Below are 18,090 nucleotides of genomic sequence, written 5' to 3' on the forward strand. Positions count from 1 at the left end.
AGCGGTCAAGGCCCGGGAGTCACAAAGCGATGAAGGAGGAGCGGCGGGAGGCCCCTTCCGCTCGCACACCCGCAGGGCGCGCCGGCTCTCCGCTCCCGCCCGCCGAGGCCGACCGAGGTGGAAGGATCGCGCCGCCGCGGCCCGCCCCTCGGCGCGCCGTCGTTGCCAGGCAACAGCACAACTCCCCTCGCCCGCCCCGGGCGAACACGTGACGCGCGTGTCACGTGAGGAGACGGCGGCGTCCTCCCGCCTAGGGGTGTAAACAGGCCCGGTGGCGGCGGAGCTGCGGCCCTGCGGCATCCTGGTGTCCGGCATGCTTCGGGCGGGCCGGGTCGGCCCATCCGGGAGCTCAGCGCCCACCTGAGGTAACTCCTGCGGCCTCGGGACCGGCGTAGGTGACGCCGCGTGCAGTCGCCGCTGCCCGCAGCAGACTAGGCCGGCTGAGCCCCCGGCCCCGGCAGGGGGTGTGGCCGCCGGCTGTGCAGTCCGCGACAGGTGGGCTGGGCGGGGGCGGCCGCCGAGCCGGGGCTCTGTAGCGCCCTGGGTCCCCGCCCCGGCGTGGAGCCGGCCGAAAGGCGGCGGCGACCCTGGGCCGTGGGCTCTTCCGCCCCGGCTGCTCGACGCTGCCCCTGGGGCCCGGCCAAGCCAGGGGCCGCAGGATCCGTCGGGAGCTGAAGGCCTCGGGCTGCCAGCCTGGAGTCCCGGGTGAAGTCCGGCCTCTGAGGGCTGTGAGACCTTGGGCAAGTCAGCCTCGCGCTAGCCTGAGTTTCCACGTCTGTACTGAATGTCTGGGCTAGGTGCTCCCTGAGGACCTTCCGCCCCTGACGTGTGTGATCTCGAGAGAGACCTGCATAACCTGCGTACTTTGGGAGCTGCCACAGGGAAAGCTTAGGTAGATATTGGTCTTTTAATTGCTAAGTTCCTGTTTGTCTTTAGATTTTTCATCTGACACGGGTTGGATTCATGTTCACCTGGGTAAAGTTTTTAGTAGAAAACGTATTGTATACTAGGTCGTTATGGTTTATGTTGCTGCCTTTCCCCCCAGGCTTTTCTGACGCAACAAAACCTTTCTTAGAACCTCTCTGGAAGCCTCAGTTAAGGAAAGGAGGGCGGGGTGTGCCCGTGTGGCTCAGTGGGTTAAGTGTCTGCCTTCGGCTCAGTTACGGTCCCAGGATCCGAGGATGGAGCTCCCACATCCGACTCCCTGCTCAGCGGGGAGGCTGCGGCTCCCTCTCTCTGCCCCTCCCCCCGCTTGTGCTCTCTCGCTCGCTCTCAAATAAAGAAATAAAATCTTAAAAAAAAAAAAGATAAAACCGAAACCTTTGTCTGCTTTACTGTCTTCCTGTTCCACTGCAATACTTCTGAAGGCCTCCAGGGATCACAGGTTGAGAAGCACTGGTATGCTGCTGAGGAAGGGCTCTGTGTTTGTTAATTTGACAGGGTCTGGAAGAGGAGTCTTTTGCCTATATGGAATTTTCCATTATTTTTCCTTCAATTTTGTTTGACCCTGTGTCATGCAATTAGAGAGACGATTAGTATATTCTGCACATAGACTTGGAAAAGGCCCCAAATTTCCAATGGACCTTTCTCTTTCCATCTTTTCATTTCTTGCACTCCAGGCCCAGGGAAAGTAAGTGTATATTTATAATAGTTGGACCTCATGCTCATTGCTGGCCTAGTTGCTCAAGTATAGAATGGGAATGGAAGACTTTTTGCAGGACTTTTATTTAGACCCAACTGAATGGGCTAGGACATTTCTTCTGAAAAATATAAAAGTTGAGAGAATACATGACCTAAAGTCTTTACTTACAGTCATGGAATGATTTGAACAAATTACAAATTTTGAAACGCTGGATTTTGAGAGAACTGGGTTTTAGGAGAAAAAGAGGTCCTGTTTCATATAGTGAGTGAACGTATAAACAATATGAAGTAGTAGTCTGTAGACCAAAAATTATCAGGATGATTTTTTAAGTTAAGAGAAATGCTTAGTTTTCTGGTTAGTTGTTCTCGAAGAAAGGATTTACTGAAATCTGAAGTTTGATATTGAAAGAGAAAAACTGTAGCCTTTTAAAGCTTGTCTACTTTGGTGCTTCTGTGAGATGAGTCAGAATTGGAGGTTGAATGGACTATGAATGGAACCCAAGGAGACCTAGTGAAATATGTTTTTTGTTTTCAAAGTAAACTCACTTCCTTAATCTTTAATGTGGGTTTAGGTAAGTCACTTCTTTCTTTAGGTCTTAGTTTCGGCTACAAAGTGAGGAAATTGAATTGATTACTGCTCCATTTTTTTTTTTTTTGGCTTTAGTTACGGTTGCAAGATAAAATACAGATAACCTAGTTGAAATTTGAATTTCAGATTAACCGTGAAAAAGTTTTTAGTATAAGTATTGCATAAGGCATGCATTACTAAAAAAAAAAATCCATTGTTTATCTGAAATTTAAGTTTAACTGGGCTTACTGTATTTTTATTTGCTAAATCTGGCAAACCTTCAAGATTTTTGTCTTATTTATTTATTTATTTATTTATTTATTTATTTATTTATTTATTTATTTATTGGAGTTCAATTTGCCAACATATAGCATAACACCCAGTGCTCATCCCATCAAGTGCCCCCCTCAGTGCCCCTCACTCAGTCACCCCCCCCCCGCCCACCTCCATTTCCACCACACCTTGTTTGTTTGCCAGAGTTAGGAGTCTCTCATGTTTGTCTCCCTTTCTGATATTTCTCACCCATTTTTTCTCCTTTCCTCTTTGTTCCCTTTCACTATTTTTGTCTCCTTTAAATTAGCTCCAGGAAGAAATTACAGATGCATACACAGGAATGGATTGGTTCAACCAGTTATGACTCCCTGTTTATTATCAGCCATAGTGGCTAGCTCTTGAACAGCTCTGTTTCACTTGTCCCCCCATGAAGCAGTTCTTTTTCTGCCATAAGCACATAATGTTTAGGTTCATACTCTTGGTGGTAAACAATTTATATTTTTAATAAAAGTTTTTAAAAAATATTTATTTATTTATTTTAGAGAGGGAGAGAGCTTGAGCAAGCACAGGGGTAAGGAGTAGCAGAGGAGAGGGAGAGAAAGAGACTTAAGCAGACTCCAGTTGAGCGTGGAGCCTGACTTGGGGCTTCATCTCATGATCCTGAGATCAGAACCTGAGCTGAGACCAAGAGTTGGATGCTCAACAATCTGTGCCACCAAAGTGCCCTGGTAAACAGTTTAAATATCTGAAAGAAAAAAAGTTGCTAAAATTTCTAAAGGTAACAAGTTTGGGACATGAAATGGCATGTACTATTTTTTTTATCTATGAAAGATACAACTCTACCTGTCCTCCAGTTATATGACTGACTTCAAGACATGTTCTAAGGCAGTGGACTGTACCGGTGGTGAATAATCTTTCTGGAAGTTATTATGCCTTTGATTTGGCCGCCTGTGGACATGGAAAATAATCAGTGTATGCTGTATAAACATTATATATATATGCGCACACACATATATATGTATATATATATTTAAGATTTTATTTATTTATTCATGAGAGATACTGAGAGAGGCAGAGACACAGGCAGAGGGAGAAGCAGGCTCCTCACAGGGAGCCCGATGTGAGACTTGATCCCCAGACCCTGGATCACACCCTGAGCCGAAGGCAGATGCTCAACTGCTGAGCCACCCAGGCATCCCAACATTTTACATTTTATATTTTAACCAACTATTGTTAATCTTGTATTTGCTATGTCTTGAAGAGTTTCAATATTGAAATTCTTTTTCAAGGAGTATAATTATTTAATTCCTCAGTTTTTGAGAGATTTAAAGAAAACCTAGGCCAAATCTTTACTCACTTCTCTCTGAAACTCCTGAATTTTCAAATTCATTTATTCAATAGTCAACAAAAACTGAGAACCTTCTATGAGTCAGGCTGATAGAATCAGTATTCTAGACATTTAGGTACTTATCTTTGACAGAGGAGTTAAATTACATGCATTCTAGGCATAATGTGATGAGGGCCTTGAGGTAATACAAATACAGTGGAAATTGAGAGGAGGATAAGAGCCCATCAAGTTGATAGCTTGAGTGGCAGAACCTCCTAGCGGTGGTAGTAGTTAAACCAGATCATGGGGATCCCTGGGTGGCGCAGCGGTTTAGCGCCTGACTTTGGCCCAGGGTGCCAAAGCGGTTTAGTGCCTGACTTTGGCCCAGGGTGCAATCCTGGAGACCTGGGATCGAGTCCCACGTCAGCCTCCCAGTGCATGGAGCCTGCTTCTCCCTCTGCCTATGTCTCTGCCTCTCTCTCTCTCTGTGTGTGTGTGACTATCATAAATAAAAAATTTAAAAAAAAAAGTAAAAATAAACCAGATCATGGTTGAGAAGACAGGGAGAAGCAGGAAAAGGCAGGTAATCTGTCTTCTCAGTTTTACAAAGCATACACGTTGTTGGGTTAAAAATAATGGATAATATTGTTTATATGTAGTTTTTGGTTCACTATGATACTCATTTGCATTAAGTATATTGGGATTACAGAGATCTTTATATATCAGTGTAGCTCCCTGAAAAATTTGTTTATGAAATATATCACACATGCAAAAATGTATTATTTGCATATATAAAGCTCAAAAACCAGAATATTATCACACCATTGAAATCTTTGTGCCCCTTCCTGACTAGACACCCCCTTCCTTCCCTTCAGAAGTAACCACCTTACTGAATTCTATCATTTCTTTGCTTTTCTTCATGAACTTATTTTAGTGTGTACACTCCCCCCACCCCAAACAGTTTACTTTTGTATGTTTTTGAACTTTCTGTAAATGGCATCATACTATGCGGATTTTTTTCTATGACTTTTCCACTTAGGTTACTACATTTCATTCATGTTTTCCCTCCCCCCACAAGGTCCACCCATGTTAGTTTTTACCAAGTGTAAGGATTTCACTGAGGTAAACACCTAGGATTGGAGTTGGTGCTTGTAGGTATGGGCATCTGTAATTTTCTAAATATTGCAAGTTACCTTACATTGTAGTGCTGTTTTGGTTGCCTCCCCTCAGTGTTTAAGAGTTTCTGTTGATATCCTGTCTACATGCTCTCTTTGTTGTTTGATATGAGCAAATCATATCTACTAATGAAAGTCAAGTATCCAGAGTATGTAAAGAAGTCTTACACCTCAACAAAAAAACCTTATTTTAAAAACAAAGGATTTGAATAGACATTTTTTCAGACAAGACATATGAGTGGCCAGTAAACACCTGAAAAGAAGCTTGATCTCATTAGCCACCAGGGAAATGTAAATCAGTACTGCAGTGAAATACCATGTCATACCCACAGGGATGGCTATAATCAAAAGACAGATAATCACAACTGTTGCAGATAGTGGAGAAATTGGAATCTTCATACACTATCATTGAGAATGTAAAGTGATGCAGCTGCTTTGGGAAACAGTCTGGTACTTCCTCAAATAGCTGAACATAGGGATAGCAAATGATACAGCAATTCCCAGGTTTATACCCAAAGAAAAATTAAAATATATATTCACAACAACTTATATGCAGATGTTCACAGCATCAGTATTCGTAATAGCCCAAAAGTAGAAACAAATGTATACAGGTTGGCAAATGGATATAAATAAAATGTGGTTTATATATATACAGTAGAATATTACTCAGCCATAAAGTATGAAGTACAGATTCAAGCTACAACATAGATGAACCTTGAAAAGGAGATACTAAATGATAAAAGTCACAGAAGGCCACGTATTATATGGTTATGTTTACGCAGAATGTCTAGAATATACAAATCTATAGAGTCAGAAAATACATCAAGTGATCGCCTAGTGCTGGGAATTGGGCTGTGGGTAGACGGGAGAATTGATAATGTTTTTGTTTTTTTTTAGGATGGTGAATGTCCTAAAATTGATTGTGTGGTGGTTGCACAATTCTGTGAATTGTACACTTGAAAAAGTCATTGGTGGAAGGGAGGATATTTGATTTTAAAAATTAAGACGTTTAAAAAAGTTTTAAAGATTCTCTTTGTCCTTTATTTTTCTTATCTTTTAAAAAATGTAAAAGATGTATGTTTATTAATATACAAAGTTATTGGAAATACTGTTATATCAAGAAAATCAGGCCATAGAAGTTTCCTTCTATTTTTTTTTTAGAAGTTTCTTTCTAAATGTTTTATGGTTTTAGCTCTTATATTTAGGTCTATGACCTATTTTTAGGGGTTAATAGCATATGTTGTAGGAGGTAGGAATCTATGTTCCTTTATGAATACATGGTTGCTTTGTTATCATTTGTTGAAAAGATTATCCTTTTCCTATTAAATTTCTTGTCTTTTATGTGTGCTTTTTGCCCATTGCATTATCTTGCCATTTTATGTTGGAAATCAACTGGTGATATATATGTGGATCTGTTTCTGGACTCACTCACTATTCTATTAAGTTCTGTCCTTTTATCAGTACTGTACTGCCTTTCTTACTGTAGCTTTATGTGTGGTTTGAAATCAGTTAGTATAAATCCTTTACCTTTGTTCTTTATTTTCAAAGATTTGTTTCAAAGAACTGTTTTTAATTTTGTAGTGTACATGTCATATACATATTTTGTCAAGTTTGTATCTTAATGTTTTATATTTTTTGATGTTATGGGATTGTAATGTAAATGGGATTAAAAATAATTTTCCACTTGTTCATTGCTAATATACAGAAGTACAGTTGGTTTTGTTGGTATATTACCTTTGTATTTGGCAGCCTTTATAAATTCACATACTATTTCTAGTAGTCTTTTGGTTACTTTTAAAGAATTTTCTATATATGCAGTCACTGAATAAAGACAGTTTTACTTCTTCCTTTCCAATCCGTATGCCATTTCTTTGTCCCTTCTTGCCTGCCTTCTTTCTTTCCTTTTTCATTTCTTTTCTTTGGCTTATTATTACATTTGCTAGGAACTCAAATCCAACATTATGATAGAGTGGTAAGCAGACTCTCATGTTTTATTCCCAGTCTGAGGGAGAAAACATTGAGTCTTATGAATGATACAAAAAGCAGTAATTATAAAAATTTTTATTTTATAATTTTTAAAGATTTTATTTGTTTATTCATTAGAGACACACAGAGAGAGGCAGAGACATAGGCAGAGGGAGAAGGAGCTTGATGTGGGACTCGATCCCAGGATCACGACCTGAGCCAAAGGCAGATGCTCAACCACTGAGCCACCCAAGTGCCCCTATAAAAATTTTTAAATGTTAAATCAGACCTAATAAAAGTTAAAAACTTCCGCACTTTAAAAGACACTGCTAAGGGGGATCCCTGGGTGGCTCAGTGGTTTGGCGCCTGCCTTTGGCCCAGGGCGCGATCCTGGAGTCCCAGGATCGAGTCCCGCATCCGGCTCCCGGCATGGAGCCTGCTTCTCCCTTCTCCTGTGTCTCTGCCTCCCTCTCTCTCTCTTTCTCTCTATGTCTATCATAAGTAAATAAGAAAAAATCTTTAAAAGACAGTGCTAAGGAAAATAAAAGATATGCTAGAGAATGGGAGCAAATATTTGCAATTCATATATCTGGCATAGGACTTTTATCCAGTATATATGAGGAACCTCTATAAATCATTAATAAGGCAGACAATCCAAATTATAAAATTGGTAAAAGATTTGGGCAGAGGGCAGCCCAGGTGGCTCAGCGGTTTAGCACCGCCTTCAGCCCAGGGCATGATCCTGGAGACCCAGGATCAAGTCCCACATCGGGCTCCCGGCATGGAGCGTGCTTCTCCCTCTGCCTGTGTCTCTGTCTCTGTATCTGTCTCTCTCTCTCTCTCTCTCTCTCTCTCTCTGTGTCTCTCATGAATAAATAAATAAAATCTTAAAAAAAAGATTTGGGCAGAGATGTCACAAAAGAAGTTACTTAAATTCGCAATAGGCATATTTAAAGTTCTCAATATGTTCAGTCATTTAGGGAAATGCAAATCAAAATTATAAACAACTCTTTGCTTATGAGAATGGTTACAATTGAAGAGATTGATGATACCAAGGGTTGGTGAAGGTATAGAGTGACCAGAACATACATGAATTACTAGTAAGAGTGTATAATGATACAGGCACTTTGGAAAACAGTGTGGCAGTTTCCTGTTAACTTATACATTTATGGGATGACCCAGCAATTCTTCTCCTGGTTATAAAATAAAATGTGACATCACAAATGACTTAGACCGCAATGTTCAGAGATCAAAACTGGAATAGTCCAAATGTTTATCAATAATTACACAAGGAACAGTATTCCACAGTAAAGGGAACTACTGATAATATCATGGCATGAAATTGAAAAACATTTTGCTGAGCAAAAGAAGACAGACACAGAAGAGTACATACTGTATAATTCCATTTGATTTATCTTAGAACCAACAAAACTAATCTATAATAAAGCAGATTAGTAATTACCTAGGTGGGAGTGGGAGGAATTGACTGCAGAGGAGCAAGAGGAAATTTTTTGCAGTGATAGAAATGTTCTGTCTGAATTTTAAGTGGTTAGTGGTTATACTGCATATACTTTTGTCAAAACTTTTCCAATATTACACTTAAAATGAGTGTATTTTATGTAAATTGTGGACTCAGTACAGCTAATTTTAAAAAGCAAGTGTGTAAATAGCATTTATACAATAAGCGCATATGTGTTGTAATTTTATGTAAAAATTTTAAATGTATGTATACATACATGAATAACAAATGTCCAGAAGGATAGTCAGTAAATTGTTACTGATTGTGTCTAGATGGTGGGATTTTAGGTGATTTTTTTTAAAAAAATGATCGGACTTTCATATATTATTTGAATTATTTTTCTCATGAACATGTCTTGACAACAGGAAAAAAAATTTGTTACCTGGAAGTTTTATTTCTAGATGTTTTCATATTTTAGATATTGAATAAGCATTATAATAATTATGAAATATGTCTAGAACTTAAATGCTATTAGTCTGTAATCACCACGAATTGGGAACAAAACCTTGCATTATCTTTAGTGCCCCTGGTCCCCATCTCACCCTTTTTACCTCCCCACAGACATAACTAATGCCCTAAATTTATGTTTATTTCCTTGTTATTTTTCATAGTTTTATCATATTTGCCTCTTTAAGCTATGTTCTTTCAGTCTTCACAGTGTTGAACTTAATAACTAGAATCACAGTGTGTGGATACTTTCATCACTTGCTTTTGTATCCCACATAATATGAGACTTGAGACTGACCCATATTTCTGTAGGTGGCTGTAGTTCATGGATACATCACTGTTGTGTTGCATTACATTATATGAATATTCCATAATTTGATCTTTGTACTCTTGGTGAATGATTGGATTGTTAATTTTTTTCTGTTATTAGCAGTGGTTATATGAACTTTTTTTGAAGTTTATTTATTATTTTTGCTAATCTCTGCATCCAGTATGGGGCTTGAACTCATGACCCTGAGATCAAGATCTGAGCTGAGATCAAGAATTGGATGCTTAACCGACTAAGCTACCCAGGCACCCTTGATTTTTCTCATTTATAACAGTGTTGAAGTGCCTGTTTTCATATGTATGTTTCTGAACGTTCGTGAAGTATTAGTACTGTGTAGAGTCCTAAAAGTGGAATTGTCTGGTCAGATGAGATTTAAATTGTATAGTGGCAATTGTTGCCCAAATGTTTATTTCAATCTGTACTTCCCCTAATGTGTAGATACCATTTTTTTCCATTCCCTTGCCCATATTATGTTACCAATCTCTATAGTTTTCTGTATTTTAAAATTAATGTTTAAGTTTTCATCAAAGTATTTGGATAGTGTTTAAAAATAATGAACACAGAGGCAACTTCTGTTTTCTTATTTCTATGGTAGTTTAATTTACCTCCATAGTTCTAAACTTAATGCTTATACATATTATTGATTTACCAGTTTTAGATTATGCATTCCTTTTGTGTTATGTGGATTTGGGCATCTTAAATTCCTCACTTACCTTTACTTCATTCCAGCTGTGATTATGGCTCTGTTTTAACTGAAATAGTAGTCAGTGACCACTTGAACTTAATTGTTCTACAGAGCCAAGTAGTAGTGTGTGACTACTTTTTTCTATTTTTTTAAATAATAAATTTATTTTTTATTGGTGTTCAATTTGCCAACATACAGAATAACACCTAGTGCTCATCCCATCAAGTGCCCCCCTCAGTGCCCGCCCCCTCAGTCACCCCCACCCCCCGCTCTCCTCCCCTTCTACCACCCCTAGTTCGTTTCCCAGAGTTAGGAGTCTTCCATGTTCTGTCTCCCTTTCTGATATTTCCTACACATTTCTTCTCCCTTCCCCTCTATTCCCTTTCACTATTATTTATATTCCCCAAATGAATGAGACCATATAATGTTTGTCCTTCTCCGATTGACTTATTTCACTCAGCATAATACCCTCCAGTTCCATCCATGTCGAAGCAAATGGTGGGTATTTGTCATTTCTAATGGCTGAGTAATATTCCATTGTATACATAAACCACATCTTCTTTATCCATTCATCTTTTGATGGTCTGATGTATCTTTTTAAAGTTACCTTGTGTTTTTCTTTTAAGATTTTATTTATTTATTCATGACAGAGAGAGAGAATGGCAGAGACACAGGCAGAGGGAGAAGCAGGCTCCATGCAGGGAGCCCGACGTGGGACTTGATCCTGGGTCTCCAGGATCACACCCCAGGCTGAAGGCGGCGCTAAACCGCTGGGCCACGGGGCTGCCCAGTTACCTCATTTTTTTAAGTGATGTAACTTTTCATACACATGTTCTTAAATTTTTTTTACTAGATGTTCTCTTATATCATCTATAGTATCTTTTCTATCAATCTGTAATTTTCTGGAGGTCTTTCCTCCTAGAGCCTTCCATCATCCTGCTTTAATGTGAGCCTGAATTCTCTAGGCTCAGTCACTATGTGGGAGACCTTTATCCTGGCTAGTTTCCCCAGAGAATCGTCTATTCTCTCCTTGCGTATTAGTCTTGGTAATTTAAGCTCTTGCTCCTCAAAGTGTATTCCATAAACCAGCCACATTAGTATTATCTTGGAGCTTGTTAGAAAAGTAGAATCTCAGGCTGCATCCCAGATCTGCTACATCAGAACAAGATGATTTGTATGCACCAAAAATTTTGAGAGCCTGGTGCTGTGCTATACCGTGGTAACAGCACAAACAGCAACAACAAAATATTGTCATGCGTAATCTAACACAAGGTGAATGTAACTCCTTTATCTATAACTATGCCATCTGCCTCCAAGATGAAGGTTGAAGAGACTGCTAGATGGAGGATCTCAGTGAATGTTTTTAGGGGCCTAGAAGTGGACAAATATTACTGTCCTTATATTATATTGGCTGGGAATCTGTCAACAGGCCTCTCACATAATTGCAAGAGACTGGAAATGTAGTCTCTGGTTTGCCTGGGAACAAGAAACTATGTAAGTAGATGAATAGGGTTGGCTCTGTTTCAGTTAGTCATTCTGGTCCCCAAACTGTTTAATTTTTTTTTCCCCACACATAGAGGACACTAATCCCCTATCCAGCCAGTCATTGCCTTCAGTTCAAAGTACAGGATCTTTAAGTGATGACTGTCAGGTCCATATCAGCCTTTCTTGTTCAAGTGAGTGAAGAAGACCTATTTCTCCCTATCCGCCCCCCCAAAAAAGTATTATAGTAAGAATACAACATGATTAGTAAACAATTCCACTGGAAGGTGAAACATATAGAGACAGTAGTCACTCTTCTGTAACACTTCTTTGTTTATGGGCAGACATTATAAAGGAAGGTTTCCATCCCTGGAAGGAAAGGATATTTCTTAATTAGACTCTAATTTTTGTTCCTTGAGACAAACTCTCATGTTCTTTTTTGCTTCATTGCCCCAGGGACCATCCTTTAGGAGGTTCCCCCCTCCCCCATTCTCTTATTTGGCCACATCCCACATCCACATTTTATGTTCTGAGCATGGCCTCCTTGGGTATGGTGAAGTTGGTCTTTTTGTAGAAGGCTGGACTCCCAGAGATGGCTTTTAGGTCTTGAACAGTCAGACCTTCTAAATCTGGCCTTGTAGTTTTTCTGCCAGTATATTTCCCTTGGAAACTTAGCAGACTTATTATCCATTTGCTTCCAATCAATCACAGTGCCAATAACCAAGTTAATTTTTGGGACATAGTTCTCAAATCTACTTTATTTTTCTGCTTTTTTGCTTCCACTCCTCTATCTTGTTTCAGTGGAAGCCATCTATATAACACTGCAATCTGATTTTCTCTGAGCTCATTTTTTCTTGTAATACCCTGCTAGAAATAACCAGTAGTAACCAACACACACTATAGTTTTAAAGTTTTCTACTTTTCCCCCCATAGGGCTTAAAGTTTATCAGGTGTGTGGTTTGTCTTCTGAGTTAGAGCCATCAGCAGAGTTTCTAAATATTTTCCTTTGCATAACATGGATCATCATCTTTTCATTCTCTAATATGAAGTTCCTCATTGCCGACAAAGTGATGACTAAATAAATACAACTTATTTAGGTTTTTGTTATGACAGCACCCTGCTTTTGGTAGCAGTTTTGGTTGGGGAGGTGGCCAGGGGACCAATTGTTTTATTTTTAGACTTTTATTATATCTCTGTTTTATAGCCTATAGCTTGTTCCCACTTATAACTTGAAGCCTGAGCCCGTTAGTGTTTTATAGGGAAATTAATTCGTTTTGTATCTTTATCCATCATTTCATGTATTTTATATTGTGGCCCTATTTACCTTGCTAAATTATTATTTCCATATTTTCCTGTCTTCAAAAAATATGTTGAAAAAATTTTTTTTGTCTGCTTGGGTACCATCTCTCATTTGTAGCCTTCTTATTTATACCTTTTTTCTTTAAATTTTCCATTTTGAGATAACTGTAGGTTTATATGCAGTTGTTAGGAATCCTGTTTAACTTGCAGAGGGATCCTGTTTAACCTTTATTCAATATCCCTCAGAATTAACATCTTGAAACTCTACAGTAAAATATCAAGACCAGGACACTGACATTGTTATAGTCAAGATGCAGAATATTTCTGTCTCCCCAAGAATTCCTCATGTTGTGCTTTTTATAGCTATACACCCACTTCTCCCCACACTCACCGCCGCCTTCACCCCTGGCAATCATTAATCTGTTTTCCCATTGCTAAACTGTTGTCTTTTTAAGAATGTTATATAATATCAGAAGGGGAGACAGAACATAAAGACTCCTAACTCTGAGAAACGAACTAGGGGTGGTGGAAGGGGAGGAGGGCGGGGGGTGGGGGTGAATGGGTGATGGGCACTGAAGAGGACACTTGACGGGATGAGCACTGGGTGTTATTCTGTATGTTGGTAAATTGAACACCAATAAAAAATTAATTTATTAAAAAAAGAATGTTATATAAATGGAATCACATTTTATGACCTTTTTGGATTAGCTTTTCAAATTCAACATTTTCTGGATATTCATTCTGATTATTCCATATCCAAATAGTTCTTTTTATTCCCTTTTTGTTGCTGAATAGTATTCTGTGGTATATGCCATAGATGTACTGTAATTCTGTACATCCAGATGTACCATAATTTGTTTAATCATTTGCCTATTGAAGGACATCTGGTTGAATAAAGCTATTACAAGCATTTGTGCACAGGCTTTTGTGTGACCGTAGTACTTCATTGCTCTGAGATAACTCCTGGAGTGCATTTAATGGGTTGTATGATATTAACATGTTTAGTTTTTTGTTTTTTTAATATTAAGCAAGCTCCATGTCCAACGTGGGGATCAAACTCATGACCTGAGATCAAGAGTTGCATGCTCTACCAACTGAGCCAGCCAGGTGCCTCTCACATGTATATCAATTAGGGAAGAATAGACAGCTTTACTTTGTTGAGCTCTAGTCCAGGTACACAGTATGTTTGTTTCTCTTTCTTTCTTTCTTTCTTTCTTTCTTTCTTTCTTTCTTTCTTTCTTTCTTTCTTTTCTTTCTTTCTTTCTTTCTTTCTTCATGCATTCTCTGGTTTCTTTCACCAGTATCCTGTGGTTTTCAGCATAAAAGAGCTTTGTTTTATCTTAAGTATGCCATTTTTAAATGATTATAAATGTTTTATTTTTAAGTTGTGTCCTTGTTTTCATTGCTAGTATATATAAGTAAACTAATTTTAGTATGCTTATCTCATATCCTGCACATTGCCGAACTCACTTATCCTGGGAGTGTTTTGGTAGATTCCTTGGGATTTTTTTATATAGACAACTATGCCAACTGCAAATAGGTCAATTTTATTTCTTACTTTCCAAACTGCATGCCTCTTATTTCCTTTTCTTGCCTTATTGCACTGGTTAGAACTGCCAGCAACATATTAAACAAGAGTTGCCTTTTTCCCAGTCTTGGGAAGAGGAGGGGAAATGGTTGATCTCATCATTATGTGTCATGTTAGGTGTAGGTTTTTTTTTTTTTTTTTTTTTTTTGTAGATGCTTTTTATCAAGTTCAGGAAATTCTTTTTTCATATTTTTTCTGAGAGTTTTTATCATGAACAGGTGTTGAATTTGGCTATTATTTGCATTAATTGATATGAACATGTGATTTCATTCATTAGCCTCTTAACATTGTAGATCAACATTATAGATTTCAAAATATAGATCAGATCTTACATCCCTTGAATAAGCCTCATTTGGTCATGGTTTATAATTCTATTTATATTTGCTGTATTCTATTTGTAAATACTTTGTTAACTTTTTCTTTTCTGTTTAGAGAACATACGTAGCCATTCGATTCTTTTAGAGTACATGTGTTAGTGACACATTCTCTTAGTTTACTTTTATCTCAGATGTCTTGACTTCCCTCTCTGAAGGATATTTTTGTCAGATATGGGTTCGGAGGTCATAGTTCTTTTCTTTCAGTCCTTGAAAGGTGTTGTGTCTCTTCTTACTGGCTTCTCTGGTTTCTGATGAAGTATTTGCTGTCATTGAAATGATTTTCCCCTTGTAGGTAAGGTGTTGTTACTTTCTCACTATTTTCAAGATGTTTTCTTTGTAGTGTTCAGAAGTTTGACTATGACAGTGTCTTGGAGGGAGTTCTTCTTTTTTTTTTTTTTTGGAGGGAGTTCTTTAAGTTTATCCTGTTTGGAGTTGGCTCAGAATCTTGAGTCTGTGAGTGCATACATCTGCGAACTTTGGGAATTTTTAGCCATTATTTCAAGTGCTTTTTCAGCTCAGACCTCTGGGATGACATGAATATTAGCTGTTTAGTTATAATCCCACAGGTCCCTGAGACGCTATTTATTTTTTCCCCACAGTCTGCTTTCTCTCTGTCATTCAGATTGAGTAGTTTCTGTTGTTCTTTCTTCTGGTTCACTGACTCTTTTCTCTGTTCCCACCATTCTGATATTAAGCCCATCTATTGATTTTTGTATTTTGATAATTATATTTTTCAGTTCTGAAGTTGCCTTTTGGTTCTTCTTTGTATCCTATATTTCTTCGCTGAGGCTTTTTTTTTTTCTTCCAAACACAGCAGTGGTGGGGATGAAAGTCCTCACCAGTTACTCATCCAGTTACTAATACCATCCTGATGGGGATATTGGGATGCCTTGTTGCATCTTGGTAGGAGTAGAATTCCAATTTATCCTCTGTCTTTGCTGGACTGAGTAGTAGCTGCAGTTTTTTCTGTGGTGTATGGCTGGAGTAGGATGTCTAAAAGTTTTACTGTCTTAAAGTTTTTTGTCTTTCTGGGCTGACCCTTTTCTACTTGTTGGGTTAGAAAGAGTTGGCTTTCCATGGGGCTTTTTTTTTTTTTTTTTTTTGTCCATACTCCTTGGTGTTTTTGAATTGTCAGTTCTTCAGCTGTAAGTTTGAATTATATAAAGCAAAAAGAAAACCCTGGGAACTCAACATCATGTTGTTTCTTGAATCCTGAGGTCCCTAGCTGGTCTGCCTTCTTTTCTGCCTTTCAGAGCTTTTATTTATTTAATATATAATATCCACAGTTTTTAGTTGTATTTAGTGGGACAAATAGAGAAACGTATATTTACTCCATCTTCCCAGAAATGTAACCTTTTTTAAAAAGTCATTTTACTGTCATTTTAATGAGTTTTGGTGGAACAAAAACTAAACTTAAGTGTTTAATCCATACTTTTAATATTTATTAATGTTTTAGTACATTTGTATGAATTAGGCAGATTATATATTTTATTTGCTTAGAGCTTATTTTGTTCATAGCACACAATATGTGAAAGGCCATTGAGAAATTATTAAGGGTATAAAACTCTGCTTGGCTAAGATTTCTTAAAAAGCTCCATTCTGTAAATGAATCCTTTCTGTATTATTCCTAGAAAGATTAGATTGCTTTTAGGTGAATTTCTTCTGGGTAGTTGATGTAGAAAATCATACATTAATACCATAACCTGATTTTTAAAAAAGATTTTATTTATTCATGAGAGACACACAGAAAGAGGCAGAGACACAGGCAGAGGGAGAAGCAGTCTCCATGCAGGGAGCCAGATGTGGTACTCGATCCTGGGTCTCCAGGATCACACCCTGGGCTGGAGGTGGCGCTAACCCACTGAGCCACTCAGGCTGCCCCCATAACGTCATTTTTAAGTTAAAATGACATTTTATGCCAGGAATACTGGCATAATATATCCTTTAAGTTTATAGTTTATAAATTATAATTATTCAATTATCTTTTACATTTATCTTGATTTGTTAAAAATAATTTTACTATATCCTCAGGAAGGATAGCTTTTATATTAGATTCTATCAAAGCATTAAAATTTTCAAAAATTACTGGAAGTCTCAAGTTTGTTAATTCAGTTGAGATAATGTTAGGAATGTTCTAGTACTTACCTAGGTAGCATTGTGGTTAAGGATATGGGCCCTGGAGCCAGCTTCATACAGCTTACTGTATGAACTTGAGCCTGGGTTTACCATCCATATAGTGGGGATGATAGCAATTCTATTACTTCATAGGGTGGTTGTGACAATGTGAAGTGTTTTTTTTTTTTTAACTTGCTAAAACTGAAAATTATTTTTTAAATTATAAAACTTTAAATAAATTATGTAAATTCTTTTACTTACATAGCATACTCTACAATTCGTATAGTTCTGAGGGCATTAGGCTTAAGAGGTAGGAAACCTGAGTTCCACTTATGGCTTTCCTGAGCAAGTACCTCTGGCAAGCTACCTTGACCTCTGGCAAGCGGCAACCTTGCTTTCTCTCTCTTTGCCTTACTTTACTCATTTATAAAAGTGGGCTTAGATTTGAACTAGTTGATCTCTAAGATTCCTTCTGGTTCTTCCATTCTGTTTTTTTGTCTCCCACTGAATCATAATTGAGCTAGCCCTAACACAGTTCGTGAGGAGAGCATATTTTACAGCCTGGAGAAGAAAGAAGAAAAAGACTTGGGTAGGGAAAGCATTGTAATCTTATAGAAACACCAAGAGCTGATACATTGATAATTAGATTTGTTTCACTGATTCTAACCTAGGGCCAAACTAACACTTGTAGATCATAGGGAAGAGCTCTTGACTCAGCATGATGGACATGTTCTAACAGATTCTTCTGCACCAACATTGAAATGGGCCACTTTAAGTGCTTCCTAACACTGCAAGGACAAAGGCCAAGGTCAGACTGGTAGTGGTGCTTCAGAGTCAGATCAAAGTTATTTCTGCCTCAGCCAGGGATGGTGCTGGATAACTTCTGTAAACCCTCTAGCCTCCCATAGGTGGAAATCATGACATGATACAGTTGTTAAAATAATCGAGAAAAACCATATTGTCATGAGGCAAAGTGCTCACAGACTTTAACTGACTTATAACAATGACATTCATATTCTAAATTGTTTTCTGTTGTTTTTTTTCTTTGGGTAGAAGTGTGAGACTAAGTATTATTTGTTCTTAGTTTTGAAAATGTTGCTCCTCCTAAGTCTTATGTAATTTTGGATGATTCATCTGGGAAGGACAGCACTCTTACTTTCTTTGTTTTGGCTGATCTGTGAATGTTTGCCCCTTTTCTATTAAGCTAAGCTAGGAACTGTGAATTTGGTTCTTTGGTCTTGTTGACATACCAAGTAAATTTGTCATTGATGGTGGAGTGCATTGCCAATTTCTTTGGAGAT

General features: G+C 38.3%; 1 protein-coding gene across 4 annotated transcripts in view; it reads left to right on the forward strand.

Annotated features, from left to right (window-relative positions):
* The first annotated feature begins 243 nt into the window (after positions 1-243).
* Positions 244-18,090, forward strand: part of MARCHF8 (membrane associated ring-CH-type finger 8) — a 161,903-nt gene continuing 144,056 nt past the window's right edge. For 3 of the 4 annotated variants that reach the window (XM_055345016.1, XM_055345018.1, XM_055345024.1), the window contains exon 1: positions 244-365. The gene's annotated coding sequence lies outside the window, so the exon portion shown is untranslated. Of the gene's footprint in view, positions 893-18,090 lie in introns of all 4 variants that reach the window. The other variant, XM_055345017.1, reaches the window with a different exon arrangement.

This window comes from Nyctereutes procyonoides, unplaced genomic scaffold (assembly GCF_905146905.1).
Source record: "Nyctereutes procyonoides isolate TBG_1078 unplaced genomic scaffold, NYPRO_anot_genome, whole genome shotgun sequence".
NCBI classification, from domain to species: Eukaryota; Metazoa; Chordata; class Mammalia; order Carnivora; family Canidae; genus Nyctereutes; species Nyctereutes procyonoides.